This window comes from Tamandua tetradactyla, chromosome 5 (genome assembly GCF_023851605.1).
Source record: "Tamandua tetradactyla isolate mTamTet1 chromosome 5, mTamTet1.pri, whole genome shotgun sequence".
In the NCBI taxonomy this organism is placed as follows: domain Eukaryota; kingdom Metazoa; phylum Chordata; class Mammalia; order Pilosa; family Myrmecophagidae; genus Tamandua; species Tamandua tetradactyla.
The window spans coordinates 34,929,552-34,957,130 of record NC_135331.1 but is presented as its reverse complement, the minus strand read 5'-3'; the positions used below and the strand labels follow the sequence as shown (position 1 = coordinate 34,957,130).

Here is a 27,579-nt window from a genome sequence, read left to right as displayed (position 1 = left end):
GGGACCCTGGCAAGGTCGGGGTTAAGACCGGTGCTGGAGGTTTGTGTGGGGATTCCCAGAAGAGCTAGGTTCAGAGTGGGATCCCCTGGTGTGGACAGGTCTGTATTCCAAGCCCTGCTCTGCCCATGCCCGGTTCCCTTAGTCCCTTCACCTCACCAGGCCTCAGTTTCCTCATCTATACAAAAGGGATAATAATCGTACTCGCTTCATTCAGCTTTTGGGAAGCTGGGGCAGATATTTGTTTTAGGTTTGGCAAGATTGACTCTCCTTATATGGGAGGAGGGGTGCCATGTGACTCTGAAAAGTGCTCCAGCCTAAAAGTCCACTCTCTGTTTTGCCAAAGCCTGCAACTGCTCTGAGTTTGCCCAGTGACCTCAGGGGGAAACATCACCTGTTGAGCTGGGCCCAGTGGAAGGGCAGTAGGGCCCTGGACTTTACAGGGAGCTGGGGGCTGCCAGCTGACGCAATGTTTACCAAGCAGGACACTGCCCCCTTCCAAGGTGCGTCAGCGGAGTGGGATGCATCAGCAAACCACTAGAGCCTGAATTACATGTAGTGAGTGCATTTGCTTGAGGGAGGGAGGAGCAAAGCAGGGAAGGCTACCTGGAGAAGGAGGTATGTGAACTGGACTTCAAAGGATAGGACATATGGGGGGTAGCAAAGGCGCTCAGGTAAAAGGATCAGTTGGCAAAATGATGATGTAGTAACACTTGAAGCATTAAAAGACTAGCTCAGACTACTTTATGAGAGAGAAAGACAGAGCATGACTGCACCTATGGACTGTTTTCTATATTCCTGTCAAGTCTTTCATAAGAATCCCCTCAAAAACCCTATGAGGCAAATACTATTATTATCTTTGCTAATTTACAGATGAGAAAACGGTGGTTCAGAGTAGTTAATTCATGTGCCCAAGGTCACACAGCATGTAAACGGCAAAAATAAGATAAACTTAGTTCATTTGAAACCCAACCAAGTTTTCTAGACTACCAGGCTTTCCTGTACAGACAGGGCTTGGGTCAATTTTGGCTCAAGAACAGAGAAAATGGGACAGATGATGGTTACAGGGGTGGGTGTGACAGTGGCTACAGTATGACCCATTAGAGGCAGATGTGACTGTCCCACCTTGGGGCTTCGGGGAACCCTGTCCCCCACTTTAGGCTTGGCTGGCTCCTTCCCATGTACAAAGCTTCTTCCTTAACATCTGGGAATTAGCTAGGACCCACCCATCTGTTTCCTTTCTAGGACCTTGCTGGAATTGTTTGGTGGGTTTTCTTGTTTCAAGGCTTTCCCCCTGGTCAACTGGAAATTTCGTAAAGCAGAGATTATGTCTACTCCACTCACCACTATCTCGGGGCACCCTACCTGGTGCCTGGTGGAGGGGAGGAGTGTGAAAAATATTCATTAAATGGATGGATGTTGGAGGAGAGTGGAGGGTCCGTAAAGAGGCCATCTCACACCTCACCCGGCCGGGCACTGGGCTTTGGAAACCATTTGCTCACATGACTTTAACAAAGCCCCTCCCATTGGAGGATTCCGCTGGCTGGGTCTGCTCCCCTCCCATACCCCACTTCAAAATTTTATTGTGGCAACACATTTACAACCATATTTATCAGTTTAACTATTTGTTAAGTGTACAGTTCAGCGGCATTAATTACATTCACCAGCACCACCATCCATTACCAAAACTTTTTCATCATCCAAAACAGAAACTTTGCAGCCATTAAGCAAAAACTCCCCCACGTTCTCCGTTCTCCACAGCCTCCAGTACCCTCTAATCTACTTTCTGTTTCCATGATGTACTTTCCTAGATATTTAATAAGTGGAATCAGACAGTATTTGCTCTTTTGTGCCCGGCTTCTTTCACTGACCATGTTTCCAAGTTCCATCTGTGTTGTAGCATGTATCAGGGCTCCATTCCTTTTTATGGCTGCATAATATTCCATTCTACAGACATAGCATATTTTGTTTATCCGTCCATCTGCTGATGGGCACCTGGATTGTTTCCACCTTTTTGGCTATTGTGAATAATGTTTCCCTGAACATAAAATACATACAAATATCGGTTGGTGTTGGCTGGGTCTGCTTTGGAAGGGCTGTTCCCCACCTGGTTTCCAGGTAAAGCATTGGGGGCACGTTGGGTGTCATCCCCAGTTTAACCCAAACACGGACAGATCAACGTCAACAACACCCTGTTCATCTCAGACCCTGTGGGCCCTAAAAAACCATTTCCAAGCCAGACCCAAGAACACAAACCTCTAAGGATTTCTCACTGCCAGGCAACCAGTGGCCTCTGCCACTGTATACATCCCGCCTGCCAGTATTTTAGCATGGCTTCTCGGGGTGTTACCGATGCTAAAGGTCTGTTGTAGAAACGCCTGATAGAGAAATGCGCAGCTCATTAATTCCTAACCTTGAACAAATAACAACCATGGCTTGTGGTGTTTTATAGCTTACATGGTGCTTCTCCTTGACTCATCCATCCCATCCATTTTCCCCCTGCCTCTATGAGGTAGGGGCTGTAATTACTCCCATGTTACAGCCAGGGGAAACTGAAGCTTGGAGAGGGAAAGGGGCATGCCCGAGGCAACCCAGCTCATACACGGTGGAGCTAGGGCTCAAATTCATGTCTACTGAAATCCTAAGTCTTGGAAGATGTCAGACACTTGAGCCTGTCGTTTAAATCAGAACCACTAGACCTCAGCTTCAGGACACTAGAGAATGCAAATCCAGCTTAGTGGACCATCCCTTTAGATGAGATATATGTAGGAAGACAGGTAGCCCCTAAACAGTTATACCCAGAAGGCTGGGGTAGAACAGGTAGAAAAGGGGTATGCCACCAAAAACGCTCTGGCACATAGGGTTCTTTTTCTTCCTGATTAGAGAAGTTATACATGTTCACTGTAAATTATAAATATAGATATAAAGAGTCATAGAATAAAGTCAGAAATTTATAAAGAAGAAATTAAAACTCACCTACAATCTCACTATCATGAGAAAAGCACTGTTAAAATGAGGGTTAATTTATTCTCCATAGGTTTTCTACACATTTTACAAAACAGAGATCAAACTGTAGGGGCAGTTTACTAGTGTGCTTATTTGTTGAGTGTTTGAGCTTCCCAGTAAGCTGAGGACCTACTATGTGCTAAAATAAGCTCTGTTCTCATCTTTTTACAGTCCCCATGGTCCAGATGAGGGATGGAGGCTCAGAGAGGTGAGGGTCTTACAGGAAGATCACACAGCAAGTCCCAGGAAGATCCTGAAACAGACAACTGGCTGCCCTTGGCTCCTCCACTGCAAGGAACTGAATTCTGCCAACAACTAAGTCTTGGAAATAAGTGTAGCAGCAGCTTCTTCCCCAACTGGGGCCTCCATAAAACACAGCCCAGCTGATATCTTGGTTGCAAACAGATAAGATCCTAAGCAGGGAAACCGTTAAGCTGTGCTGGATTCCTGATGTACAAAAACTGTGAAATAATACATGTATATTGTTTTAAGCCACTAAGTTTGTGGTAATTTGTTATGTGGCAACAGTAACTAATACACAGCCCCCCGCCCCTCATTCTCTAACTCTCCCTCTCATTCGCTGTTCCCCCAGCTACACAGGCCTCCATGTGATTTCTCAGGTGAGCCAAGCACATCCCTGACCTCTGGGCCTTCATACTTGCTGTTCCGTATTCCAGAATGTTTTTCCTCCAGATATCTGCATGGTCCCTTCCTTCACTCTATTTAGGTCTCTATTTGTATGTCTGTTCTTGAAAAGGGTTCTGGGCTGACCCTGCGTAAAGTGCACATATGCCGCCCATGCCTCTCTACACCCCAATCTCCCTTTATGTTCTCCGTAGCGCTTACTGCCACGTGACACTAGATATCATTCGTGATTGTGGCTTATTGTCTGCCGTCTCCATCCCAGCTACAAAGCAGACTGCATGAGAGCAGGGACCATGCCGGAAGTGCTCTCTGAGGTATCCCCAGCATGTAGGCGGCTCACTGCGGCCATTTGCTGAATGGATGAATGGTCTCATGAAGTCCTTTCAACACCTTTGATGATCAGAGCGTGCCAATGTTGCTCTTTTAAAGGGAGGAAACAGGCTCAGAGAGGCAAAGTGATTTACCCAAGGTCACACAGCAAGTAGGTTAGCAGAGACAGGATTCAAATCCAAAGGTGTCAGACAACCCCCTTCCGACCATAGCACCCGCCCTGCCACTTTGTAGGGCCTCCCCCGGTACTCCTCACTAGAGCAGGGCTTGAGGCAGCAGGAAGAAGCCTCCATCTTCCCGTAGCCTCTCAGGGTGAGCCATATTGAGGGCTCCCCCTCGTTCCTATGTAACTGCTCTGAGTACCCCAGGGAATGCATGTTTCTTTTATAGATATCTTCCAAGCAGCATCCTCAGAATCCCCAACTGAAAAAAGAGGAGCATAAATACACAGGAGATCCTTTAAAGACTCTGTCTAAAACCCATGTTACTTCTTCCTTAACTGCTTGGTAGGGGGGCTGGGGGAACAGCTGGCTGATGCTTCTCCCTGCTGAAGCACTAAAGCTGGCTTTCTTTTTCTCTTAGAGGAGAGAACAGGCAGGGGGTGGGACTTCTAAGTCCCCACAGACATCCCTGAGCTCTCAGGAGCCCTCCCAGAGCAGCTGTGTAACCACTGACACGCTCGTTCCGGCACGGAAGCATCTGGCACACAGCAGGCAGGCAGTAATTAACACCGTCCACCTGGACTGACATGGGCCCCAAGGGCCACTCGGCAGCACTTCACATGGTGGAGAGGTACAGGACTGCATTGCTTTAAGAACCCTGGTATTTGAAGGCCTTTCACCACTTCAGGTTGGCAGCCCACCTCTAGGTTGAACAAAAAGATGAATAAACAAAGTGAAGATAGTGCTGTCCTGAGAATGGGTTCACGTTCGACTCATGACTCCTTGATAAACCCAAGAAACAAGGGCAGAATTAATCCAATAGGGTGGCTCGTACTAGAGGGGAAAACAGGTAGACTCGTGCAAGCTCATTTGTACACGTGATTCCACATAGGGCCCAGAGGGACTGCGGGAGCAGTATAAAGGGACATACACATTCGCTGCCTCTCCCTATGGAAGGATTTATGCCCCTGTTGAGCTCTGACATGGTCGTGTGACTTGTCCTAGTCAATGAGACGTGAGTGGAAGTGACGTGGGTGATTTTCAGGCATGGTGAGCCATGTTCCATTGGCATGTGGCACATGGATGGCCATGTACCAGGCAGGCTGCTTCACTGGCCTGGGTCCCAGAGTGAAAATGACTTGGAATCTAGAACTAGCCAATGTCAGTGAACATATAAGCGTGCTTGAGAAATACATCTTTTTTTTTTTTCCTCTTTTAAGCCACTGAGATTTTGGGGTTTATTTGTTACTGCGGCATAACCTAGCCTATCCTGATAGACACAATATTTGAGACAGTTGCATGAAAAACGAACTTTCATGTACTGGACATCTACGGTGAGAGGGCCACATGCCTGGCCTAGTGACAGCAGGAGCTTCTGACTCCCCACTCTGTCACTTCCAAGCCGTGTGATCTAAGGGCACAAGTTACTTAGCCTCTCTGGGTCCCAGTCTCCCTCTCTGTGAACTGTTTACTTGCTACAGGAGGACAAACTCTCCCAGAAGTATTGGGAAACTTTCATTTTGCTTTGAAAGGAAATCATTTGATAAGGTTCGGCGGCTGATAACAGTAATTGAGCAGAAAGAGAAAAACAGACTTAAAGAAGTTGAAAACTACACCCTCCTTGACCCCACGATTCATACCCAGTTCTCCTATAACCAGTAATACACTCTGAAAATGAGGCAGCTTTAGAACAGTGCCTGTCAAGACACAGTAGAGGTTGATCTTAAATGTTCTTGTTTATTGCCTGCTTCTGTTAACTTCATCAAATGGCTCTTGTCAAATTCTCCCAAACTGAGAGAAACGAAGGACGGGTTTCATAAAAATAATGACAGTTCCATGATTCCATGTCTCTTTCCTAAAGCCTCTGCCTTCTGAAGAGAGGCCCTGTAGGCCTGGTAATGTGGGAAGCTGGTGGCTACTACGGTTGCTGACACGCATGCCCTCTCATACTGTGATTTAAAAAGAAAAAGAGTCATAATTTTGTGTTGGAAATACAAAAGATTACTTTTTAGAAAATAGCAAAGATAAAAGCAGAAAGTTAATAACTACACTTCCGTGCCCGTGGCAGACATCAGTAATCAGTTACAGAACTGAGCCCAGACAAGCCCTGAGAATCCCACACACAGCACCCCAGGCAGCCACTCACTGTTACTTGGAGTTAGCAAGTGGGTAGAAACATATTTGATCCCCTGCTAGAGGTTCACAAGGTGGTTATCTTTGATCAGAATCACACGGCTACAGAGCTGAAAGTTACTTGAGAGGACATTCTAAGTCAGCCTTGCATCTAGAGCATTGCCTATACTTGCTTACCTCCAGAGATAGGAGACTCACCACTTAACATTCTCTAAAGTTGGTAGTACCTATATAACCATGGATGGCCATAGTTTCAAAACTGTATCCCAGTGATGAGACAGTTACCACCTGTCTACTCCACCACTGGAGGAAAGTTTTTCTTTTGTTGATAAGTAAAACAAGTAAGTTGTGGTCAATCTAGGTTCTGCCTTAGGAGACAAACAGAACCTTCATCCTTCCCAGCCCAGGGACAACCTTTCAGAGGTCTGTATGTCTGCTCTGAGCTTCACCTTCTCCAGGACACACATATAGACATCTTTTGATATAATCAGGATACACATGAAATGTTAGCATGGGGTAGAAAAGGGGACAACCAGTCCCCTTCTTGCACAAATGGGTCAATGGAGATGGATAATAGGGACAGGATTTTCTCCACCTGAGATTCTGCTACAACCAGGACAAAGGGCCATGCTTCCTGAACCCTGATCTAGGGTTGTTTCCATGATGCCAAGCTCCTGAGTCACAATATTCCTCCCTCCTTTGTGGGGGCAAGATCATAAATACCATTGGAAAAAAACATGAGCTTCTTTGGAGAAAGCATGGGCTTGGAAATCAGCCAGACCCCGTACAAATTCTAAACAGAGACAGAGAGAGAGAAAGAGAAGGAGAGAGAATATACGGAAGAGGATGAAATATGAGAATATAGGTAAAGGGTAAGTGAAGCACAGAACAGTACACGAGGAGTCTCAGCTCCCTCGCCTTCTTCTTCCTCTTTAAATAAGGCCAGTGCAGTTTCCAATTTCAAGTAGGGTTAGCTGCAGAGTCTGCACCACCCACTCGGATAACATCCTGGTTATGCTCCTGGGTTCAAGTCCAACGCCCCCGCTCAAATCCTGATTCGGTGTCCTTCCAGCTGTGTGACCTTGGGCAGGTCATTTCACCGCCCTGACCCTCAGTCCTCATAGCTGTAAAGTGGGGTAATAATACCCATTCCATAGGGAGGTTTTGAGGATTCACGGCATTAAAGAAGCGCTAGAAACAGTACCCACCACGGGGTGGGCACTCAGTAAATGCAAGCCACCATTGCTGGGGGTGGCTGTTGTTGGGGGTGGCTGCTACTGGGGGGACGCTGCTGTCAGGGGGCAGCTGCTGTTGGGGGATGGCTGCTGCTGGGGGGGCCAATGCTGCTGGGGGCTGGCTGTAACTGCGTGGTGGCTGCTGCTGGGGGGTGGTTACTACTGGGGGGTGGCTGCTGCTGGGGGGTGGCTGCTACTGGGAGGTGACTGCTGTCGGGGTGGCTGCTGTCGAGGTGGCTGCTGTCGGGGTGGCTGCTGTCGGGGTGGCTGCTGTCGAGGTGGCTGCTGTCGGGGTGGCTGCTGTCGGGGTGGCTGCTGTCGAGGTGGCTGCTGTCGGGGTGGCTGCTATCGGGGGTGGCTGCTGTCAGGGGTGGCTGCTGTCTCACTGGGAGACATGAGACCTGAGAGGACATCCAGGAAGGGAGTGCTCTCATCGTCCATTTCCAGGGCTGCCATTTTAATGACATCTAAAAGGTCATATTTCCCCAATTAAGAGGCGTAATTAGTCACACATCTGCCTTCGGTTCTTTAGATTTAAAGAGTGGGAAGGAAATTTCAGAAGTGTGAATGTAGAGGAAAAAAACAAGCAGCGACTACAACTAAAAGCACATAAAATCCATGACAACCCCAAATGCCAACTATCCCTCAAGTCTTTGCAAATATAAAGGAAATGAGAAGGGGGGAGGGGTGGAATTGTAGCAAGTATCTAATCATAATGCTCTGCTAATCCTTTGGCGGGTTTCTGAGTGCTCCTAGGACTCAGAAGCCACACCTATAAAATAGAACGTATGCCAAGACAACTGCAATTATGACTAACATTTGCAAAGTATTTGCCATGACACTCTGCTAGGTGTTTTACCTGAATTATCTCACTTAATCGTCCAATTAAGACTGTAATGTATATATCTTATCCTGATCTTACCCAAGAAGAAACTGAGATTCAGAGAAATTGGGTGCACCCAAGGTTAGGGAGCTGGGATTTCAACGTCAGTCTGTCCAACTCCAAGCCTTGTATTTAGTCTATGCATCCCCCCACCCCCGCCAACACCACCTCCCCTCCCTACGTCCTACACACCAGCTTTATCTCAGCTTTACTGCTCCTCTCACGACCCCAATCTGGTTTTACAGTGCCGGACAAAAGAACAGATGACAGAACTTCTACTTAGGTCTGCCCACATCAGAGACACTTAATTCTATTTGCAGGGTCTCAGAGGGACTATTTTGTTTCGACAAGTTGATAAAGAATGCTAAAAACAAAACGCCGGCACTTTTAAAAACAAGAAAGGAAACCTTATGCAGTCACAAGGCTGAAAAAGGGAGAGGGGAATTAGATTTCAGGTAGTTCACATACACACACACACACACACACACACACACACACACACACACACACACACAAACAGAGCAGGGGTGGGGAGATGGGCCCAACCCCCTCCCTGTTCTTCCTGAACCGCCTGCCAGCCTTGCCCATGGTAAACACAAGAATTCAGCGGCCAAGCCCTCTGGCACACGGATTAATTAAACTCCACGGATTTGCTCTGTTCCCGGAAACCTTCACTCATTTCAACAATAACTGGAGGCCAAGCAGGCTCAAGCTGAGAAAACAGCATGTGAGGTTCTCAGCGATAGAAGGGAGAGGCAAAAGCAGCCAGGGCTGGGTGAGGTCCTGGGGCTGGGTCCTTGGCCAAGTCATCTCCTCCTCTAGGTCTCATCTCGCGTCTCTGAATAAAGGAAGGGTCTGTCTAGAGCAGACGGCAAGCTCTTCTTCTACAATCCTGGGGCCCCCTTTGCCTCTGGAGAGGACATCAGTGCCCCCACTGGGACTGACTTAATCTATACACAAATCTCCCTCTTTGACCAATAAAAACAGAAGAGGGAAAGAACTCCTGCTTAACTTTAGAAAAGCAGTTTTTGAAAAACAGTTTTTTGAAGGAAGCCGATCTGTAGCCATTTAAAGGGGAGAAAAAGTGGCCGGGCACATTTCCCCAAGTGTGTTATGCAAGCCATCAATTGGGGGAAATGCTTTGTGAATTCTACAGTCAACACATGCCACTGAATTCCTTTATTTGGAGGCATATTTTCTTTTTTCCAGATCTTTCATTTCTGAACGTGGATGTCTTACAGTTGGCGTGTACATTTATTATGGTGAGATATCTCCCAGGAAATCCACAGCACTTGTCTTCATTGAGCCCTCAGAAATACATCTCTGGAGGGTCATAATACAAATCTGCATAACACAAGAAAGGCTCTGACAAGTCCTGCATTAAAAACATTGTTGGACTTTGTTTAATCAAGGAACTCTTAAATGCATTGTCACTGATAGTCTTAATTCATGGAGTAGCCATCAATATGCCAAGTGTCCCAACAAAGATTTCTGAGAAACTCCCAGACTATAAAAGTGAGAAGGAAAACCAATAATACGTATCCTTAGAAGAGATAACGTGGGGCTCACTGGCAGGCTGGGTATGTGTAAGGTCCCTTCTCAGTGCTAGTATCCGGAGAACAGATCTGGAAGATGTCCACCTTTTGACCCATCACCCTTCTAAGATTTGCCTTTTTTTTTTTTTAACATGGGCAGGCACCAGGAATTGAACCCGGGTCCTCTGGCATGGCAGGCAAACATTCTTGCCTGCTGAGCCACCGTGGCCCACCCCTAAGATTTGCCATTTACATCAATCTCATGTGCCTCCCGACAGCCTTCTGAAATAACTTACAGATAAGGAAACTGAGGACCTGAGAGGCGTCGGTAGAGACACCCACTCACCAGGAGGTAAGTGGTAGATCTGGGATTTGATCCTGGCTCCGTCTTCCTCTGAAGCTGGTGCTCTCCTGGTGACGCTGCCTAATACTGGGCTCTTGCTTCTCTCTCTAGCCCAGTGGTCTCGTTAGAATCACCTGGGGAACTTTTAAACCATCAGATTCCTGGACCATATCTCAGATCAATTGTTTCTGACTCTCTGGAGGGGGAGCCTGAGCCTGGGGGCACCTGCATTTTTTGAGAATCTCCATTCTCTAACAGTGGTCTGCAAATTGGGAGGTGGGAAGGGGGTGCTTTACCAGAGTGAATGTTTTGGAAGCTACCTGAGCCCCTACTTGCAGATTATATGTACATGGTTTGAGTAACACTGGTTTAAATCAAGTGGGGAATCCAAGAAGGACCAAACGTGTACATTTTTTAAAAGTTTGACAAATCAGCTCTGGGAATGATAAAAACAACATCGGTAACCATCTCTTCCCCTGTAATAATACCCAGACTCATCAACAACAATGGCTAGCAGGCTGGCAGGTAGAGAGGGCTTCCTGAGGGCAGTTGACCTGCTAAGTAATTTCACACTGTCACCTCATTTCATTCATGAGTTGTCACCTGCCCGTGGCCACTGGGCCAGGCAGGACATGGCCCATTGGGAAGTGAAGCTAGGCCCAAAACCTGCAACCAGTCTGCTTGACAGCCTGAGATGCTTCTGTGGAAGAGGGGATGGTGTCACTCTGTTCTTGGTGGAGAGGAGGCCGTGAGTTCACCAACCACAGGGCCCCTCCCCATGCCCGCCCCACATAACAAACAAAACAGGGCACAGGCAGGCGGCAGGTGGGCGGGAGGCCAGGGCCAAAGGCAGCCCCCAGCCCCCACCCAAATGACTCTCTGGGTTACATCAGCCTCAAGCCGACACAAATGGCCCCTTCACCTGACTGGCCACGTGGCCGGGACCTGGAGGTGATTTCATCGCCAACTGCCCCATGGGAATGAGCAGCTCTGTGCTGCTTGCCAGGCCCTGGAGGGAGAAGAAACACCAGCCAAAGACCCTGGTCTGTTCAGAAGCAGTGGGAACCTGCTTCCACCTCCACTCAGGGCCTGGGGAGCGGCCGCTGTGTGTGGGCACATGCTGGACACCTTGTGCACATAAAATCCCCAAAACCACAGCACCACTCCAGCTCTGCAGAGGGTAAATCCCAGGGCCTGAAAACCTGTCTCTGTCACCTGGGCAGGGGTGTAGATGGGGAGAAGGAATCTGTTGTGGCCACAGGCATGCCTGCAGGTCTTGGCTCTCAATGGCTGGAAAACGCCTGGCCTGGGACCGTCATCGGCAGAAACACCTTGGGGATTTCAGAGCTCTGGGTGGAAAACCCAGACGGGGACAGTGGCTGTGCAACCAGGGGCAAGGCCCTCACCCCGTTTGAACCCCACCTCGTCTCTAATTGAGGGCAGGAGAATGCACCACGGGTAGTTTTCCACTTCATTTTTAGCTTTAGAAAAATCTCTTTAAGCAAAATCACAGAAATCTGATGTACTAAAAAGATGGAACCCTTGGTTTGGGGGTGTGGTGCGTAGAGCATGGGCTCGGAGCCCTAGAATCCCACCTCCTACCTCCTGGTCCCCAGTAAATAAAATGTCCTCTGGAAGCCTCTCTGCCTCCCACATTTGGCAGGTCTTGGACTCTAAGTTCCTATTTGCCTTGGAAGGGACAGATTTGGAGGGAAGTGGGGAGAGGGGCTCCAGGTGACAGGAGTGAGCTCTGAGGGGAGGTCCAGACATTTGGGGAACCCTGGCCTGCAGAAGGCATCTATCTATTTCTGATATTTCACCCCAATCTTTCACAGTCTCCTCCACCCTAATATGACAGTAATTCTTATTTTTTTAGCAATTCACCTTTATGGAACCCTTTCAAAGCATTTAATTAAGTTTTCATAGTATATGACAACTCTCATTTTGCCCTATTATCTCAAACATTTACATAACAGCTAATCAAGTTATGTAATGACAATTACAAGCACAACTTGCATAAAAGAGGTTTGGGATCAAACATATTGGATTCTTGGTAAGCATTCACTCATTCATTCATTCATTCAAGAAGCATTTATCAGTGCTGGGAGAGAGTCTGGGGGATGGGGGGCAGGGACAAGTGATGGTCATGAGGGAACTTTCTAGAATAATGGGAATATTCTAGATCTTGATAGAAATGTGGGTTACACTGCATTTCTCAAAATTCATCAAGCTGTATGTTTAAGATCTCTACATTTTACTGTATATAATTTCTTCCAAACCTTTATTTATAATGTTTTATATATTTATTTATAATACTGTTATAATATGGCAGCAGATATAACATTGATAACACTGATAATAAGCACTTCTGGGAACTCACCCTGTACCAGGGACTGTTCAAAGGTGCTTTACATACGGCAATGGGCATAATCTTCGCAATCACCCTAGGCAGTGCTATTAGAAACAGAAATAAGGAAACTGAGGCACACAGCCAGGAAGCAGCTTGCCTGAGTCACACAACCAGTAGGGTGCCAAGCCAGGATCCAAAGGCAGGCTGTCTGGCTCCAGAATCTGTGCTCTCAGCCCCTAGTACTCGCTGACCCTGCAACACCGAGAGAGGGCCCTGTCCTCATGGCACTTATGTTCCTGGGGGAAAGACAGAAAACACAGCACCTCCACAACTTGGCCAGCAGGAGCAGAAGTGCACAGCTGCGGCAGGGAGAAGCCCCCTGCCTAGGAGCCCCAGTGCCCTCCCTGTCCACTAAGGACGGCCACCTCCTTCCTCTCGGCCCCTTGGGGTCATTAAGAGGGTGATGTGATGTCAGGCCCGAGAACGCAGTGGTACCCATGCCTGCTCAGGGTGGCTCCTCAACAAAGGCTGGCTGAATAAATAAATGTACAGGGGCAGAATCCACACCAGCCAGTGAACCTCAGATTAGTTCCAACAGGATTCCAGATTAGCTCTCGGGAAGGGAGGCTGAAAAATCCATGCATACACAAAGATCTGTGAGCTTAGCAGAGCTGTGAGAATCTTGGGGTCCAGAGTGCTGGCTCATTGGTGGGGGAGGCATAGAAATGGGGGTGGGGGTGGGGAAGCAGTCAAGGAAACCCAAGTGGCCTGGAGGGGGTCAGATAGGGGAGTGAGAACAAAGCCGGACTTTCTCAGTTTGGTCAAGACAAGGACTGACCATCAAGTTCTTGAGTCTTGACCACGGCAGGCCCTGAGTCACCTTGACCTGTGCGGACAGTGTGCTGCTGAACAGGGAACTCTGGATTTATGATCGTGAGCCTCTCCAAACCAAGATCATAGCAAGAAAGCACTGCACTCCCTGCCCCGCCCCCATCTGAGCTCAAGTCATCCACCAACAAATCTGGCTGGTGGCCGCCCAGGGGCTTTGCGTGAACTGGCCCGTGCATTCCTTCGCCCATCGGGTATCAACGGAGCGTCATGGATGTGCCAGGTGCTGCTGGGCTCTCGGGACATAATACAGGAAACGTGGCTCAGTATTGCTTCGTTGGGAAACTGAGGTTTAGATAGAATTTGGGAGAAGGTGCAGAGGCACATCTACAATCAGAAACAGAAGAAGGGCTGCCCCATTCCCATGAGAGTATTAATGATTCACTCATTCATTCATTCATTCAACTGCAAGATGCTCGTGAGAGACTTTGCATCTGTAACGACAGTGTCCATGAGGGATGGCACCATCCCTGACTTGTTTCCCTGATGGAACACCAGGGCCTCGAATAGTGTCTGGCACACAGTAGGTGTTCAATAAATACTTACTGAGTGGACTGCTTTAAAGGACTGTTTCTCAAGGTGGTGGTGCCTGTGTAATTGCTTTCATCAAAATCACCAGAACAAAGGTAAATCTCAGATGCAGCCTCCTGGGACTCTTCTTGCTGAACCAGGACTGAAAGCATGCCTGACGCCTGTCAAAGTTTGAGATGGAGCCCCGTGTTTGCAGCAGGTGGGTGCTTTTAGTTCTTTTTTGGACCCAAGGGCGTCATGCCTTAGAGGTCAACTAAGATTCCAGAGACAGGAAGTGGCAGTGTCAGGATTCGAACCCGTCAAGTCAAGCCTGCCTGACTGCCCCGAGCCTGCTACTCTTTCCGCCCCTGCCTTGGCAGACAGATGCCACTGAACTGACACACTCCCCGCGATTCAGCTCAGAGACGTGGAAGAATTACATTTTCATACGATGGCACTGAGTATAAAATCCACGGGTCTCCACGTTATATGAAAAGATCAGGAAACTCGTTAAATGAGCTCTAACAAACTCCACTCTCCTTTTTTTTTTCTTCCTATCCATCCCCCAAAAGGGCTCATATTTACTCACGGGAAAAGTAAAAAAAAAAAAATTTCCAATGAAGGATATGAAAAATCTCCAAATGTTCTGCCTTCCCTTCTCCCACTGTCAGCAGAATGCCTCCTTACTGATCACGAACTGTTGGTTCTTTCCTAATTAGCGGTGGCTGTTAATGACCCCCCAATACTCTTTGATCATCAAGTAGCAACTAGGGGCAGGGCAGGGCAGGGGATCAGAGTGGTACATCTTGGGAGTTGCGTGGGGAGGGGCGGGGGCGGCAGGGTAGAGAACAAAGGAGGCGAGGAGGGTGAGCAGAAGCCAGGTCCGCAGGTTCTCCTTTCTTCTCCTCACTCCCTTCTCCTGACTCGAAACACCTGGGGCAAATGTGGGCGTCATTCCAGCAGCAAAGCAGAACAGTTTAGCTACTGAGCACTCACCTACAAGCCAGGTGCTCGGCCCAGAGTTTTACATTTGTTCTTACATGGGATTCTCCCCATCATGAGAAAAGTCTTAGGGTTCCCCTTTTATAGATGGAAAAACTGAGGCTTAGAGAGGAGGGTGGTTTGTCCAAAAGCCCACAGCTAGTAGAGAGTGGAGCAGGGATCTGAGTCCAGGCCGATGTCACTGCAAAGGCCAGAAGAGATCACACCAGACCCGTCGCCTGCAAAGGGGGAAACAGAGGCCCAGAGAGAAGAGATTGGGTTCAAGGCTGCACAGCTGGGATATGAACCCTACTATAGTTCACTTCTAAGCCTAGATCTTAACCACGCTGCTGAAAATTTCAGCAGGAATTGGGTCTCACTCATCTTCAAACACCTCACACCGCTGGCTGAGGAGTTGTGCAAACAGTAGGAGCTCAAGAAATGCCTGTTGCTCTATTCTGAGGGATATCACGGTGAAGAATCGCTTGGTCTCTGAATGCCCCAACTTCGAATTCAGAAACCCAAATTCCAGGTCCAGTTCTGTTTCCAACTTGCTGTGTGACTTTGTGTAGTGCAGGTCTCTTTCCCTCTCTGGGCCTCAAGTTCCCCACTTGTAACATGAAAGGGCTGGACCGGAATGATGCAGATGTTCTTACAATTGAGGCTCAAGAATTCCTCCGGGAAGAGGAGGGCAAGCTCCTGCCCCTCAGCTACCTGTTTACACTTGCTACCAGGGCCCATAAAAAAAAACTTTTATGGATAACGAAGTTGTTTTTACCCATCATCCACCAGGGCAGCTACTTTTGTACACTCCTCGAACCCAGCACCAGAAGGCCGAGAACCCTCCAGGCTGTTCCTGCCAGGATGTCCACAGAGGGCAGGGAAGGCAGCTGCCTCAACAAGGCCCCTACACCCACCCACACCCACCCACACCCACCCCTGAATCTCCCCAGAGCAGAAGGCAATTACCAAGAAGAAAAAAAACAGGCTTCCAGCTACTAATTGAGGAATTACGGATGCTAAATTATAGGTGTGCCCAGGGAAGAGACGTTTCTAGAAATGAAGCTGGTGAGTGATAGGAATGTAGGCTGCAGGTAATTTCTGGCTTTGGCAGAAAGCAAATATTTGGATTCAGAGCCCTGTGACATGAGACTGGGGAGTCAGTGCATCATGGGGGAGTACTCCAAATGTTAGAAAATATCCCTCCAACTCTCCCATTCAACAGGCAGTCACTAGAATGCCAATAACAGCAGCAGTTCATAAAGCACGGACAAGGTGCCAAGGACAGAGCTGACCCAGTTGACAATCACCTCGTTTCAATTTCATGACTCCAAGGGTAGACATCATTTCCTCCATTTTGTGGCTGGGGGAAAAGGCTTTATCAGAGTGGAAGGACTTGCCTGAAATTGTACCAGGAGTCAAAGGTCATTTTACCTAAAGTTGGGAAGTTCCAAAGCCCTACTACTAAAGTTCTGACATCCCTTGGGACTTGTCACAGCCTGGCAGAGACCTGAAAGCCATCTATACCAGGGGTTACCCACTGGCCCCCAGGACCAAGGTCAATGTCTGGAGATATTTTGTTTGTCCTGGTTAGGGTTTGCTACTGGTATTGAGTGAATGGAGGACAGGATGACACTAAACAACCTACGTGCATAGGGCTGCCCCTTACCACAAAGAATTACCAAGCCCCAAATGTCAATGGTGCACAGCCCTGTTCTGCAACACAATGCCTCTCAGAAAGTCACACCGGAACCCCCAATTCATTGCTCCAATCGGAGGGACAAGGAATCCAACATAAGCAGACCTCATATCCAAACCCTGGATTTGAGTCCAGGGTTTGCTGACTGTGAACCAGGCAACTCTGGGCAAGCCAGGTCTTCTCCCTGGCGGAGGGAGATAATAAAACAAACAAACTAAAAATAATACCTCTGGGGGTTGTTGTAGGAATTTAATAATATAATCTGCTTACTTCAGTGCCTGGCATGCGGTAAGTGCCTGAGCTGCATTTTTAAGCCTTCGCTTCCCCATCTGTAAAATGGGACAATAGCCTCGGTGTGACCTGCAGCTTTCTTCCTCTGACACTGCCACACAGAGGTCACTCTTCTCCCAGGTGTCCAGATGCTAACAACCTGGGGAAGTGGCCTTAGAAAGCCACTGGTCCAGGAGAAGATTTTTTTTTTAAACAAAACCATGTCATTTAGTTAGACAGGCCAATGTGGGCACTGGGGGAAGGGAGAAAGGGAAGGTCCTCTCAACTGCTTGGGATCCTTTCCCATTTGCAGCAAAATTCTACTCTTCTTTGCATGGTCCTAGCTATGTCCTCCAGGCAACTGGGCCAAGGAACACAGAGAGGAAGGGAAGAGAGTTTCCTCTGTGCTGCAAAATAGTGACGACCAATTCCAAACCAACCCCCCTCCCCTCCAATAGAACTTTGTGGACTGGAAGAAAATGGAAAAGAATTGAAAGAGTCAGGGCTAGAAAGCTAACGGCGAGGGACTCCGGTGGAAAGACCCCCTTTCTGTTTCCCCCAAGAACTTACTAGAGTGAGGGGTGGTAAGTGTGCTGGCCGCTGCCAAGGGGTTTCCCACACTACCTTTGGGTTTCCTACACCGGCAGGCCCAAAGGACCTAGCTTTCCTAGCTGTATCCACTTCTGCTCTAGACTGGCCCTTTTTGTCCATGCCTCTCTAGGCGAGAGAGCTCTGAACCAGGAATTCACAAAGAATCCATGCCACCCCTACCTTCACACATACACACTTTCCCACTGCTGAAATAGACACCAATTCCCCTTCAGGCCTTTTAAGACTTTTGACGGGGGGCAAAGAAGGGAAGAGGACACCAAATCACTGGTGCCTAGGAGCACAGATCCAGGGTTCACGGAAATGTGTTTGTGCATGTAGAAGTACGTGTGTTTGAGGAAAGAAGGCTAAAAAGACCTCTCGGGAGCTGCATCTCTTCGTTTCCTGAGCCCCTTCTTTAACTCAAATTCCATCGGCAGCTCTTCGTCTCCTCTGCCATGCCTGGGCCTGGACTAACCCATCTAAAAGAGCTGTTAGTGTTCCCCTTCCTTAACTGTCAATTCCGGCTTGCAAGCTTTTACTCAAGCTGTCTCCATCCTCGTCCTCCAAAACTCCTCTTTTCCTCCGTTAGGCTGGACAGGGGCTGGCGTCTTGTCCACAGGGCTGTCCCAGCGCCCTCGTCATACATGGAGACTGGGCATCGTTCTCCTTCCCCGGAAGTCCCAAGAACGCCCGGGAAGAAGTGCTGGAGAAAGTGACCAGAGCTGGGGGTGAGGAGGAGGGAAACCACAAACCACCTGTTTCACCGGCCCTCCTTCAGAATGGACATTCTTAGAACAGCTTTTTTTCTTAGCAAAGCGTGGCGGGTACGACAAGCAAAACCCCTGTGGTAGATGGCAGACCCTGTCCCAGGGAACTGTCCTACTGGGCCCTAACCCTCTGGGAGACTTCTCTGAACACCTTGACAAGTCTCAATTCTAATCATAACTTCCTTCTTGTCCTTGGTGGTTTTGTGGGTGACCCGAATGGGGGGAGCCTCATCTCAGCCCCACTCTACTCTGCCCTGTTGCTATACCACTACCACCTGACCACCTGCCTCCCCTCCCGGGCTCCTCCTCCTTCTCCCTGCTTGCCAGGTCGGCCTGACTTGGCCCCTGTGCTTCTAAAACTCCCTTCTCCCCTTCCCTCTCCAAGTCTTCACTGCCTTCTCCAGACCAGCCACTGCCACATTGTCCTGGGAGGACTGTTGGGAGGGTGGGGGTGGGGAGGGGGGAGGGGGGAGGGTCACTGCACCAGAGTCTGCCCATGGCCAAGTCCAGAGCCTGGGCAGGGCCTCTGCAGGTGGTGGGCCCTGGAGGGACCCCAGCAGCAAATTTTGCAAGAGCAAGAAATAAACATTTTGGGACAAGCCACTAAGAATTGGGGGTTCTTTACTTCAGTGTAACAAACTCTAACTTAATGCACCAAGGTTTTAAGAATAGCAGCAGCTAATATTTACCATACACTTTCTAGGTGCCCCACACTGCACTAGGTACTTTTTAAGAAAACAGGCTCAGGTGGAGTTAGCTGCCCTAAATGTCATAGCTAGTTAGTGGCAAAGCTGGGACTCAAACTCAGATCTGTCTGAGGGGAGAGCCAAGCTGTTATCTGCAATCAGCTAATTCTACCTGTACCCCTTTCTTTCTTGATCCAGAAAGCACAGTGGATGGTATCGAATCTATACTTAAAAGCAAAAATAAATCACTCACAAACTTTGCAATTTTTAACCTTTAACCTTATATTAGAGCAGGAGAATCCAAACGGGCAACTCGGGCCAAGAAATTGATGCTAAAGGGAAGCTACTTTTGTATGCCATACTCTCAAATCCATGTGTAGTTTATAGCGTTCACTGCCGTTTATAGCCCAGCTCTTAGGATGAATGTTTGATGAGTCAAATGGGGGTAATGAGCACTTAGGATACAGGAAATGGATCCCATCCCATGCCAGGAGATTCATGCCAACTCCTAAAAGGGTGAATTTGCTCAAAAGTCCCCAGGACCCCAGCCGAGCAGACCCCTTTATGAGCAAGAATCCACAGGACAAAGAAAGGCCTTCACTGAGGTCACTAACAGCTTGAGTTTCTTCCCTCTCAGTTTACTCATCTGCGACAGGAGGGACTGGATAATACCCCCTGACCTCCCTCATACTGTTTGGGGATATATGAGACAGTTAGTTATCTTGTGCTGTGTAACAAATGAGCCCAAAACTTAAGGGCTTAAAATAGCAGACATGATTCTTTCCACAGAGTTTCTGGAATTCAGAGATCTGGGCATTTCTGAACTCTTTTTGGAGTGGTTCTGGCTCAGGCGGCTTCATGAGGTTGGCGGTTGGAGCTGTCAGCTGGAGATGCAGACCTCATCTGAAAGCTGGAGGGCCTACCTCTAAGTGCATCCTCACAGTCTGGAGGCTGTGGTCTCTCCAGAGGGCTGCCTGGGTGTCCAAAAGGCATGGCTGCTGGCTTCTCCCAGAGCAAGTGACCAAAAGGCCTGCTCCAGTGTCTTTTATAACCTCATCACAGAAATGGCATCATCTCCCTGCTGTATTTTACTGGGTCACCACAGACCAAACAGGGACAACATAGAAGGAGATGACAAAAGGGTGTGGCTCCCAGAAAGCGAAAGTCCTTGGAGACTTGGGGACTGCCCACCACGCTACTTGAATGTGCTTTGTTAACTATTAATTGCCAAACAAATAATGATGAGGATGATCACAATCCTATCATGTGCCAAATGTGATATTATGTTTTCCATGTACACTACCTCAGCCACAGAGGGGGATAATATTACTAGTCCCATTTCACAAGAAAGGAACTGAGGCCCAGAGAGAGTAAGTAACTTACCCAAGGTCACACAGCAAGTGAGAAGCAGCATCGGGATTCAAACCCACAACTCTTTGACTTCATAACTCACTCTCTTAACCAACAATGGTGAACTAGCGTTGGCCTGAACGGAATGTTTATGGACTAGTTGTTAAGTAGAGCCATTATTAAAAATCAAATCATATAAACTTACAATTAAATGACTCATTAAAAACAAGGTAACAAACATTCAAAACTCATCACTTCCTAATTACTACACTGTACTATTGTCTATTATCTTAAGATCATTTACGTTTATTGTATCCAAATGGTGAAAACACTAAATAATAGCGGTCTAACGGAGCATCTCCTCCTAGCTCCACATTCAGTGACTTCTTGAAATTGGCCATGAGGGATTAGTTATACCATGGAAATGGTGAAATATCACAAATCATGGCTTTTCCCCCAAAGACTCAATTGTTAAAACATTTACCAGAGCACCATTATCACTAAAAACCCAATACATTATTTCCAATTGAAGGAATTATCATGATTACTTCTTGTTAAATACCCCATTTGTCATGAAATCCAAAAACACCACATTCCATGTGATAAATATCAATCCAGATGATTTCCTTCCTGAAGTTTCTGACTTTCGGATGGGGAGCATGAGGCATTTGAACAAAACTTCCAAGAGTAGGAAATGCTGAAAGAGGGAGAGATAGTGAGAGGAACAAAGGGGCCTTGGGTCAGAAAGAGGGAAACGAGCATATTTAACCCTCACAGACCTCTCAGAAATCCAGACAAAGAAGAGACTGCCCCCTGAGATCCAAAAATGGGGAAGGACCCAAATGTCCAACCAGAGGGCTTAACAAATTGTGGCTAATACAAACAGCAGCATGTTGCATAGGCATTAAAAAGGGTGTTTACTAAAGACATATAATACTGTTTTTTAAAAAATACTGACAGAAAACTGTTTAATACTGTTTAGGGGATACAGGGAGACATCAGGCTGGCAATGCTTGGGAGAGGTAGGAAAAAAGACAGGAAGGAAATGCATTTGAATGACGAGTAGTTTTAATCTTCGTTATCCACTTGAAGTTTTTATTTTTCAAATATAAAATGAGCACATCCTACTTTTTTAGTTAGGGGGAGGGGAGAAGAGGTTAAAGTTATTTAGGCAAGCAGACCCCATGGAGCAGCCAGGCCCTTTGCTGGCTGTGTCCTACCAGGCGTCCCACTCCAGGTCTCCCCCAGGGGCACCTATGCTGGGCAAGCCTTTGGCCCCATTTGGATCCATAAAGGGACTATTGTTCTCTGGGTGATATCATCCTGCCGCCACCCGAGTGAAAAGGAGACCTGAAATTGGGCGTGGCCTGCCTCAGAGAAACTGGGCCATTCTGCCTGCCCATCCAACTGGCAGGAGAGGATGCAGGAACTTCACACTGGCCTTTAGGGCTGGTTTAAGTCCAGCATCCCAACTTTATGCTCTGAGGTGCGACCTGAGAGGCCTGGGGCCCTGGCTGGGCTCCGGATGGGCAATGGCAGCATTTGGCCCAGATGGCAGGAGATGGAGGAGGGGACCATGGCCACTTGACACACCTTCTCCAAAGTTGGGGTCTCCAGGAGAAATGTGGGGACCAATGCCTGGCACGCAGTAGGTGTTAAATAAATGATAGCAAGAGTTATTATTCCATGCTTCCTTCCCCACACCCCATCCTCCAGACAGTGGCCAAAGGGCAGTTTAAAAAACGCAAATACGATGTGATCACTCCCTTGCTCAAAACCCTTCAACACTAAAATCTAAAGATCTTTCCAGGATCTCCTGCCCACTCTGTGAACTCATCTCCTACTTTCTTCCACTCACTTGCTCTAGAGAGGCTCCCAGGCCTCCTTGCTGTTGCTCAAACACAGCAGGCCAGTGCTGCCCCAGGGCCTTTGTACTCACTGTTCCTCCTGCCAAGATGTTCTTCCCTTTCTCAAGACTCATTCCCTTGCTCCAGTTAGGTCCCTGCTGAAATGTCACCTCCTGAGAGGACTTCCCTCCTGGCCACTTTCCCAAAATAGACTCCTGTCAGTCTCTGCACATTTTTCTTCAGAGCCCTAATAATTATCTGAGAATATCTATTCATGCATAGTTTATTTATTTGTTTAATGCGTCTCCCTGTTCCAGTGAACCCTGGGAGGGCAGAGACCATGTCTGGTTCATCCTCTACCTAGTACAGTGCTTGGAACAAGGAGGTACTTGATAAAAAAAATTCTTTGTGGATACATACATGTTTTTTATTCCCACTATATCTCATATTTTCCATTCTGCCTTCCCATGAGAAAAGAGTCCCAGGTGACCCTGGGTTGGAATCCTGACGGCAGCCTTTAGATGGTGTTCCTGGGCAAAATCATACATCCTCTCTGGGCCTCAGTTTACCCATCTATGAAATGGAGCTGGTGGCTGTAAGAATAAAGGGGACAGTGGATTTCAGGATGCAGATGGCAAAACCTCAGTGTCCAATGCCCTGGACCTTGTCCCAGGCATAACCAGGCAGCAGAAATCCCCAGCGATCACACACCTGAATTTCTAGTACAGGGGACAGAGAATAAACAATAAACAAGCCAAATGAAAGAAGTATGGACTGAGATAAGTGCCAGGAAGAAATGCACAGGGGCCTGGAAAGGAGGGATATGGGAGACTGGCCTTAGCTGGGCTGTCAGGGAGCCGTTCCTGCCGAGATGATGAGGCACGCCAGGGGAAAAGAGGGGGAAGGGCTTCCGGGCAGAGGGATCAGTGAGGGCAAAGGCTCCCAGCCTGGGAGGAGAATGGGGTGACCGACAAAGATAAGGAAGCCGGGGGGCTGCAGCAGGTGAGCAGGGTAGGAACAGTGGTAGGGGCTGAGGGCTGGAGCTCCCAGGGGGTTGGCGAGAACTCAGGCTTGAGCCATGCAGAGTGGGCCAGGGAATGACCTGACTGCTCCGCCGCTGTGGGGAGAATGGACCACAGGGGCAGGGGCCAGGGTGGAAGCTGGAAGACCGCTAAGTTGAATGGTGTCCCCCCAAAAGACATGTCCATGTGCTAATTCCCGGGACCCATAAGTGTGACCTCATTTGGACTTTATCCTCATTAAGCCAAGAATAAAGATAAGAGGAATCTGGATTGTCCACGTGGGCCCTGAATCAATCACAGGTGTGCTTATAAGGCACAGGAGACGCAGACACAGAGGGCAAGTCCGGGCAAAGATGGAGGCAGAGGCTGGAAATGATGCAGCCACAAGCCAAGGGACACCTGGAGCTGCCAGATGCTAGAAGAGGCAAGGAAGGGCCCTCCCCGGGAGCCTCGGGAGGGAGTGTGATTTTGTGGACAGCTTGACACCGGGCTTCTCTTCTCCAGAACGGTAAGCCAAAACATTTCTATTGTTTTCAGTCACGCGGTTTGTAGTCATTTGTTACAGCAACCCTAGGACATGGCTTCAGAGAGGGCAGTAACTGAGAACGGGACTTCCGAATGAACATCCTTTCCTTTAAAATTCTCTCCCACCTGTTCAAAAAGGTGAGGAGGGAAGATGCTGAGCTGCTGAATATTTTAAGCATCCATTTCAACCCATCATTGAATCAGAACCAAACACTCCCACTCAGTCTGCAGCTAAAGGGTTGAACGCCCGGCTTCGGCGCCAATGCTTAGATGGTGAACCCCCAGATGTGGGGAGTGATTGCGGTCTCCGCGTGGCAGATTCAGGCGTGAGTCCCAGCTGTGTGGCCCTGGGATTGTTGCTCCACCTCTCTGGGCTTCAGATTTCTCCTCCAAGAAATGGGTTATAGCGAAGAGACCAGATCCTCCACTGATGTCAATGAGAACGGCCCAGCTACAGTGGTCACCTCAAACCAAGCGACATGCAGCAGTGGTTCTCAGCTCAGGGCGTATCAGACACCCCCACCCCACCATAAGGGGACGCTGGCCATGTTGGAAGACATTTTCGGTTGTCACAGCTTGGGGTATGGGGCATCTACTACATAGAGTCCAAGGATTCTGCTCAACATCCTACAGTGCCCTGGATGGCCTTCCATCCCCACAGAGGACTATCCAGGCCAAAGTGTCCACCGTGCTGAGACTGAGGAACCCTGATATTCAGCAATTGATATTTAAGGCAGGCCCTTGATACAAATACATTACACATTAATGTGCTGACACATTTTATTCTCTGCCCATTAGAGGGCAGCTAGTTCTGCAAAGGCAGGGAGCTGTGTCCCCGGTACTAGACCCTCAGTATGTGGGAAAATATTTATTTTATGCAATAAGTATGGGTTGACTGAAAAGAGGAGAGAGTGAATGAAGATGCACATGTAACATCTATTTCGCGCTAAATGCACACTGGAGGTTAGCCAGGTTCTTCCTCTCCCTTCCTAAGGCACCAGCCTGAAAGTGATGTGGAATGGACACTCATCAAGCACCGCCTGTATGCTGGCAGGTGCACAGTTGACTGCACCCTGTTGAATCCTCACAACCACCGATGACTTGCCACGAATCCTCATTTAACAGATGAGGACACTGAGGCCAGAAGAGGAAATTTAGTATTGCCCAGCATCTGGTGGAGCCGAAACTCGAACCCAGCTCTATCCGACTCCAAGCCCCTTTTGCACAGCATCCTGTGACCCAGGAGAACTGGACGGCTCCCACTTCCTGCTTTTATTGCAACCTCAAGCCTCAGTGGAATCACAGTTGTTCCCAGATAATGCAATTCTCGCTCTGGCCCCCAGTTGGAGTCTACTTAGTTTGCACAGCCAAACTGAGCCTACAAGGTTTCTTTCTCAGGCACACACAGGTTTGCAGCACAAACCTGCCTCTTCCTGCCTTTGTAACTCACAGACAATGCATTTGTTTTCCCTTTTTCCCCCTTTTTATTCCTTGGACACAGAGGCAGGCCATTAGCAAATTATTTCAAGGTTAGCTTTAGAAAACATTTCAGGGCATGCCTTTGTGGGTGATTTTCTGCCCGCGATAGATTCTTCCACTGTGCTTTGAATAAATACAAGCCCGCGGCAGGATTCGGGGTGGAGTGGATTATTTAGATAAATTACGTACATGTACAAGGTTGTACAGTTTTGCCCCCTTCCAGTCCCAGCCCCAGATGTTGCAGCTGTACTTGTCTGTAGTTTTAAAGAGTTTCCTCCCATAAAGCAAATATTGAAGTGAAGTTCTCCAGTCAAAGGGGTGTGTGTGGATTTTGCAGTTCATTGGGAATCTGGGAGGGAATGGTTTCAGAGAAAAGGTTTAGTTGTCTCCGTAATGACAATAACTAAGTCTTAGGGCACGCAAACCACATGCTAAGTACAACTGCTTGCATCATGTCATCATCAGTGGTGCGATTATCCCCATTTGAGAGACAAGGAAATTGAGGCACAGAGAGGCAAAGGAGTTCACCTGAGGTCACACAGCTAGAAGGTGGCAGAGCCAGGATTCACACCCAGGCAAGCAGGTCCACAGTCCTGTGTCTCCATCTCTGTAATAAACTAGGGTTCACATCCAACTCTGCCCCTTGGACCTGCAGAGGAAGAGGAGCACAGCAACCACAGGGGGAAGGGGTGGAGATGTGCCCAGCCTCGCCCTGTGCTTGTTTCAACCTTACAACCCCATGGTTCTTCCCACCAGACAGAGGGGGAAACTGAGGCTGGAGAACAGGTCAAGGTCCCTCAGCCAGACGTGGTAGAATCTGATTCAAGACCTCAACCCCAAAGCCAGCTGGTGCCCAGAACACAGTGGGCGCCAAATAGGGGCTTGTTGAGCTAAATGAGAGGGAACTGGAAGCCTAAATTTATGTACCACCTATTTTATATTGTTCTAGGTGGTGCAACAGCTGGCAAAGGAGACAACGACCCGGCACACACAACTTCATTTATCAAATGGGAGCACAGGTCCTGTCAACGACGGAGAACGAGGACCAGGGGAATTCAAGCCAATGCCCAAAGTGACACATCTTCTGTGGGGGCAGACAGGGAACAGAGCCTGGGTGTCACCAAATCCCATGCCTTTAACTGCTCTACCATGAGAAAGTGCAAGAGTGCAATAGAAAAAGCCAGAGAGAGGCAGAGAAACACAGAGAAACAGAAAGACAGAGAGAGACAGGATTAGGGGGACAAAAAGAAACAGGAAGAGGGAGACAGAGAAAGATACACATACACGGACAGAGGGACAGAAAGGAGACAGGGAAAGACAGAGACAAAGAGAGAAAGAGGGAGACAGAGAGACATACACAAAAAGAGACCAAGAGAGAGAGAATGAGACACACAGGCAGGTACAGAAAGGGAGAGAGACCAAGAGAAGGAAAGAATGAATGAGAGGCATGCTCTCCCTGGGCCACAGGCTCATAAATTCTGGCCCCACTAACTTGTCTAGACTACAGAGGAGCAGAAATACGCAAGGGAAGGAGGGATTGTGCTATTGAGACATGCACTCAGCTTCTGACTTGGGTTTGTAACTGACTGCTCTGGTTGCTGTGTGACCTGAGGTGAGTCACAGCCCTCTCTGGGCCAGCAAGGGGATATCAAGTCCCTGCACCTTGCAGGGCCACCAGGAGCTTTCAGTGACCAGCTCAGAGCCTGGGCTTACTTCCTAAATGTTGGGGTCCCTAAATGGCCATCAATCCTCATGGCAAATCTAAACTCAGAGAAGGACTGGCTTAGCCCTTTGCCTATCCTCAGACGGTCCCTGCATATTGGGCCAACATAGTCAGGTAGCAGAAGTCTCCTATGTGAAAACGTCGAGCCCTCTTTTTTTTTTCCCTGAGGCTAGAAGGAGGAAATCCTTTTCCCTAGAGCTGGGCTGGAAAAAGCCGTGAATGGGAGAAAGAGCCTGGGGTTCTGGCTGCAGCTCTGCCCCTTCTCACTGTGCTTCCTCTGGGAGGTGCCTTTCCTTCTCTGAGCCCAATGCCACGGCTCCCCATAACATGGGTTTGGAATCATTAGCTATGGTTCCACCCGTACCTCCTGGGCCCCATCCAGCCTACCTAAATGAGAGACAGCGGAACCCCCAGGGCTCAACCAGGTTTCCCATCTTGGCCCAGGCACATCACACCCAGCCCCATGGTTCCTGGGGCCAGCGGGCTAACAAGGCCTCCACCTCAGGATTCCTAAGGCCCTTTCCTCTGGCAATCAGACAAGATCTTGCTTTTGCTAAGCCACAAAACTACTGAAAGCCACAGCCCCACAAACCCATGACAGACATCCTTGGTCACCCCAGCAG

The 27,579-nt window shown here is 48.5% G+C and overlaps 1 protein-coding gene across 9 annotated transcripts in view; it reads right to left on the bottom strand.

The window, feature by feature from the left end:
- Positions 1 to 27,579, bottom strand: part of KIAA1671 (KIAA1671 ortholog) — a 189,306-nt gene that overhangs the window by 35,024 nt on the left and 126,703 nt on the right. The window lies entirely within an intron of this gene.